Raw genomic sequence first — 6,000 nt, 5'->3', positions numbered from 1 at the left:
CATTGAAAGAGGCAGTACTGCTGAGTGCAGGGACCTCTGCCCCTGGTCACCCCAGTGCTGAAGTCAGGAGCTTGCAGGCTGAGCCACCAATGGGCAGAATGCCACAGGAAAGCCAGGGCCAGGATGGACAAACAGTTGTGTAAACAGTGCAGGAAGAAAAGAGAAGAGGCCATCAAACCCCTGGTTCTGTCTGATCCCTCACAGCCATGACATCAGCGCAGGGTTTGGAGCAGCCCCAGGTGGGGCTCCTGAAGGGAAACCTCTTGCAGCTCCTGCTGCTCCGAGAGCTCCACATCATCTCCTGCACACTCTGCTCCTGGGGTTATTTTAAATTATTGCCACACAATGTTTTCACTGCAGACTTCAAAAATCAGGATGGATGTTCTCCCTCTGATTTCAGATCTGGTGTAGCAGAGAGCCTGTCCTACACCAAAACATGAACCTCTCATTTTCACCACCAATTGGAGGTGAAAACTGGGCTGCTTCAACAACCAAGCAAGAGTTCCTGAGTGAAAGGTGAAAATATTCATCCCTTTTGTTTAGGAACAGATTGCCTTGTTTTGGGTTTCTATTTTATGGGGAATTGCAATCAAAACAGATAAGTTCTTTAGATGAAAAAAATAATTCACTGAACTGAAGATTGTTTATCAAGAACATTTGTGGAAAACTTTTTATCAGCTTCACACCTCTACACTAGACTACTCTGCCAGCTGAAATCACATGTAAAGGTTAATGTGCCAGAGTTAGCCTGCAGGCTTGTTGTTCCAAATCCTTGTGGATTGTCTTCAGTGAACACATCAAAGGGATCCACGATTCCTTCCCTCAGCTCAGTGGTGACGCAGTTCTAGTTTATGGCTTCTGCTCAGGCTGTTACAGAGTTTTAGCACAATATGGGTGCATTTTGTACCATCTATTCTTTCCTGGCGTTTCCAAACAAGGTAACAAGACTATTTGGGATTATTCCCTGCTGAACATTTTAGAAAAAAACACGCCTGTAGTCATTAATCTTTATGAAGCCAGAGGTCTCATTAAGGAGCATAGAGCTGACCCTTCCACGAGAGATCTGCTGCAGTGAAATGAGTGTGGTACAGTCAGAACAGAGCTCTGAAAAACATCTCAGCAGATGCATCACACCTCCCCAGCAAACACACAGTTCCCCCAGTTTTAACTGAAACTTCTCAGCATTTTTTAAATACACCTTAAATTAAAAACAAATCAGAGCTACATTCCTTTGTTTAAGAAACCTGACGAGAGGAAGCTGAGTCAGAGGCGCTCCAGGATGCACACCTCACACTGTGACAGCAAGGAAACCAGTGACCAAGTGTGGAAATGACTAAGAGCACTGCACTTGCCCTGATTAAAGGCCCAGAAATAACAACACAACGTGCTGCAGAGATTATGCTTTCCAGATGGAGCAGAAATTGTTATTTTTTCACCTTCAAGTAATGGTCCTTCCAGAGAGGCTGCAGGCACCCATCAGATGCAATTGCACAATTCAGATGGGAGGGATTTTACACTGATTAGCTGAGCTGCTGGAAATTAGCATTTGGGGTTTATTTTTATAACTGAAGGAAAGCCTGTGCTCTTCCCTACCATATTTCCTAACTGGTCACAAAATTTCTGAGGCACCGCTGTGACTGAATTCCCAGCCCTGGCAGACCTTCACTTGCACAGTGCCTGTGACGTGCTGGGTTTAGCAGGACAGACAACTAAGTCTAACTTTTATAAACTGTTCCAAAAGCATTCTTGGGCTGTACTGCCAAGGGTAAAACCCTTCCCTAGTGAGAGTCAGATAGTAGGATGAGAATGAAAAGATTATTAGTTGCAGCTGTGTCCATAGCTGTCTTTGGGTTTGATGACTGTGCTTATCAAGACGGGCCTATTTATCATATGGAATTCCACCATAACTCTAATTACTTGTGAAGAAAAAGAAAACTCTCGCTCAGTGAAAGGCACAGGGCTGCTTTATCCACTTTGCTGGGATTTGTGCCAGTTAGCAAAGCAATGAACTTGTTCCTACAGCTATGTTTTTCATTAATTCTTTGAGATCTGCCCAGAGCACTCATCAGATGAGACAGTGAACAAGCACCACAGTGCAAACCTGAAACCAGCTGTAACCACAAGGCAGCCTGCTCTGCTGGGCACACAGCAAGCAGAGAAACTGGAGCTCCTGATCACCAGGCCAATCTCCTCAGCAAATGACAAAATCTAATTCTGAAGAAAGGTGCTTTAATCTCACATTTCTTCTGTGCACTCACCAAGCCAGTTAGTGTAAGTCACTGGTTACCTCAGGGGTGTCTGTGCACATGAGCAGTCAGAGTTAACAGATTTAATCTGCTGAGAGCTGTGTTTCTGCCCATTATAACACATTATTCCTCTCAGCTGTAGCAGATTCCCAGGAATGTCAAATTCAAATTATGCACAAGCACCTGTAAAGCAAAGTTGAATTCTACCCCATCATTCAAGAGAGGGAAGACTATTTTAAACTTTACTAGCCTGGCAAATTGCTCAGACTCCAGCATTTCAGTAACACAGGCTAAACTCAAAGTTTCACAGAGAGAGATGCTGATCTGAAGCAGACATATCTGACCCAGGTGCCACATAGCCCCGAAGCAGCAGCTAATGAACATCTGTGAAAAAAGCACTGGAAAGAAGCAAATGATCCAGTAAGGGCAGCTGGATAGAATATGGAAGAAAACTCATACAGCAGAGTTGAACTGGAAAGGGCCTGATGTCATTTGGAGAAAGGAAGAACAGGAAAATACTGTGAAATGCCAAGTAAATAATTATCACTCCTTTTGCTCATGCCACCATCTCCATCCATGAGTCACACAGACTGTGTGTGCTAAGGTTTCTAGTCTTTTTTTACTTGTTCCCTTCAACTCCACAAGTGACTGTAAAATAATATTTCAAACAGAAAATCACACAACTAAAAGGCAGTTATGTCTGCCAGTGATGTCTGATCCCGTAAAGGATTTTTCTCGTTAGCAGAACTTAGTGACAATTAATAATATTTTTGAAACATTACCCTCTGGCTTGCAAAAGGCATGAGCCACCAAGAAATTTTTCCAAAGTCTTATGATTTGGCCCCAGTGATAAAGTCTGAAAGTTTAAGATCTTCGAGAAATCCTGCTTGCCAGCATTTTGTGTCAGCAGCTTTAAAAGATGGTGACATTCCCTGCCTAGGAGGGACAGCAGGGCAAATGTCTGGGGTCCAGCAGAGGGAACAGGGCATTCTGAACCATCAGGAGTTCTGCTGCTGGTGGGAGGGGGCTGCAAGAATTGGCTCTTCTGTCCATAAAATCCCAATGGCCCTTTCATCATAGCCAGAAAAGAAACCTAAAGAATCAGTTCAATAGAGATGAAATCTATAAAGCATCGAGGGAAGGTTTTAGATGATAAATCAGGTCTCTAAAATTTCAGTGGAAGTATCTTCCTCTTAAACTTCCAAAAGGTTTTCAGTTTTCTATCAAGCTCTGAAGCAAAACATGTGAAAAGGCCGTTAGAAACTTTCCCACTTTTTTCCTTGAACGTTTTGGGGAAGATGAAGCAAATGAGATAATAGGAAGGTAAGTGAGCAGTCATTGAAACAGATGTGGACAACTCAGCCTGTGTCCTCAGGGCACAGAGAGAGAGAGCCCTGGGCTCTCCTCCTTTCCCTCTGAGCAGAGGGGTGACTCCCTCCCCTCCTCCTTTCCCTGGAGCAGGGGAATGTCACCCCCACTCCCAGCCCCACACAGGGATACAGAGGTACACAGGGCTGGAAATGCAGTAGGAGCCACTTGCAAGGGTAAATGTTATCTGGGCCCCTTGTCTGCTGTGGGTACCAGATAATCAGGGAGCTGCATCCTGAGCAGAGAGCTGCACTTCCCTGGAAAACCCCTATCAGCATCTCCCTGCTCCTCTCCCAGCAGTGACACAGCTTATTTAACAGCTTCTTTTCCTGCAAAGAAACTGGACTCTCTGAGCTCTTTACACAAGGCTTTGAAAAATGTCTCCTTTTTTTCTTTTTTTTAATAATTAATGTAACAAATTCCTTCAGAAGCTATTAATCTTCACTGCTGTACACAATGAAAATGTGAGACAATCTGACCAACCTCAGCCTTCTGGCAAGGCAGGAAACCAGTGCCACCACCTGTGCTGGACTGTGATGACAAATAGAGGCAGGAGAGTATTTAACTGTGGAATAACATTAAAAATTTAATTCAATAATTAAAATTATTAAAATCATACTTAAGATACATTGAACATTTGCCAACATTTATTATAAGTAGTTCCAAAGAATGTGTTTTGAGTAAGCCCTGCACTTCTCAGTTTTCTTCTGCATTATTTAGTGAAAAAAATCCTCTTTCATTTGTAGTGCACAAGGCCAAGAGCTACACCCTTGTGTTCAGTTTAACACTGAAGCATCCCCTTCTGTGTGCCCTGAGTGATCTCCTGACTTGAAACTCACCATAATCAAGATGCTGTGGACATTTTCTCCTTCTGAAATGCCTACCTACCCTGCCTTGCTCCTCGAGTCTTCACTTTACCTGTGAAAAACACTGTGAAATTTCATCCTTACACCCAGCACTGGCAGCTTAGCAGGGGCCCAGTCTCATTAACAGGAAGACTCTACCTTTTTGGTTTCCAGGTATAAAAATCCTTATAGATAGGATGCTTCCAAACTGCTTTGAAAATCCTGTTTGTGCAAAGCAGGCATGGTCTGTGTTGATCAAGTGTCAGACACCAAAAGTTCCCCTCAGATATTTGTTAGCTCCTGAAGCTCTCTCTAAAACAATACTAAATAACAGACCTACTCTGGTGTTTCTCTCAGAGCCAGTTTCCTTTTATTCAGTTCCCTCATTAGAATCAGCAACAAATAAGTAGATAGGGCAATAATAAGGCTAAGTTTATCTTGTTTCCTCCACTCCCTTTTTTCACTGTATTACTAAGGCTTGGAACAATAACAGGATGCCGGGATGCAGGATGGGAAAAGGCTGACTCCCAGCTGGAAAACCTTGGAGACTGGAGAGCTGAACACTCCCAGTATTGCTTAACGAAAAGTGAAGTGGATTTTTTCTGTTTGATCTTCGTTTTTTTTGTATTCTGCTTAACATTTTGGGATACTGTTGGGTTCAGTTTGGCTGATTTGGTACCGGACTGGAGCTGTGCCGCCTCAGACTCGGGTAAGAGAGAAATGTTATTTTCTGTCCTTCAGCCATGAAGTTCATTTCAAAGGGTTTTGTTGGTTTTTTTTACCTCCACCCAAATTATTTTCTAATGTCTCAAATAATTTAAGAAACACCAGCAAAAGGGCTCTGAATTTTATACATATCCACCAAGTCCTTTGGGCCTTACACTGATGGCACCCACACCAGGTACAAAGAGCAGAGCTGTTTACAACTGAAACTGGAAGAGGAAAATCTCTGGCTTTGTTAGGTTATACCATAATATTCCCAGACTGCTTTAAAAAAGAGAGACATTTCATGGGTTTTTTGAGTACTGCTTTGTAATATTTAGGTCATGTCACCGATGTTCCCTCACAATGGAAAAGAGGTGCAGATTATGCTGCCAATTGCACCAGTAAAGCCTTTGGGGAGGGATTTCGCTCGTGGTGTGGACAGGTGCAGCTCCAGGGCTGTTTGCAGTGAGCTGGGGTACATTGGGCTGTGATTTGATGTTTTATTGAAGTGGGGGTGGGTTTGGGGTCTGTGTTTAAGGTGGGTGGCTTTCCTGTGCCCAGGGCCAAGAGGTGACAGCCACTGTGTGCTCTGGCCAGCTCCGGCATGTCTGTTTAAAACTGAGGGGAGTTCATACAAACTCAGGTCAGTGATTTGATCTCCTAACTACCAAGTTTAAAGCGTCCCAGGTACCCAGTACACCCTAACTCTGGAGTGCCAGGTTTTACAGACCCTGTTCTAAAAGACCAGCAATTCTTATTCCAGAGGTTTCTTGATCTCAGTGTTTCAAAAAGACCCATTTTTTCCTGATGAGTTATTTTATGAGCAGTGGCTTGAC

General features: G+C 43.5%; 1 protein-coding gene across 1 annotated transcript in view; it reads left to right on the top strand.

Annotated features, from left to right (window-relative positions):
- Positions 1 to 4,951: 4,951 nt before the first annotated feature.
- Positions 4,952 to 6,000, top strand: part of CDH5 (cadherin 5) — a 28,785-nt gene continuing 27,736 nt past the window's right edge. Inside the window, exon 1 of the mRNA XM_066328017.1 lies at positions 4,952 to 5,168. The gene's annotated coding sequence lies outside the window, so the exon portion shown is untranslated. The remainder of the gene's footprint in view (positions 5,169 to 6,000) is intronic.

The sequence above is a fragment of the Sylvia atricapilla genome, chromosome 12 (assembly GCF_009819655.1).
Source record: "Sylvia atricapilla isolate bSylAtr1 chromosome 12, bSylAtr1.pri, whole genome shotgun sequence".
Classification (NCBI taxonomy): domain Eukaryota; kingdom Metazoa; phylum Chordata; class Aves; order Passeriformes; family Sylviidae; genus Sylvia; species Sylvia atricapilla.
This window is presented reverse-complemented; position numbering and strand designations above follow the sequence as displayed.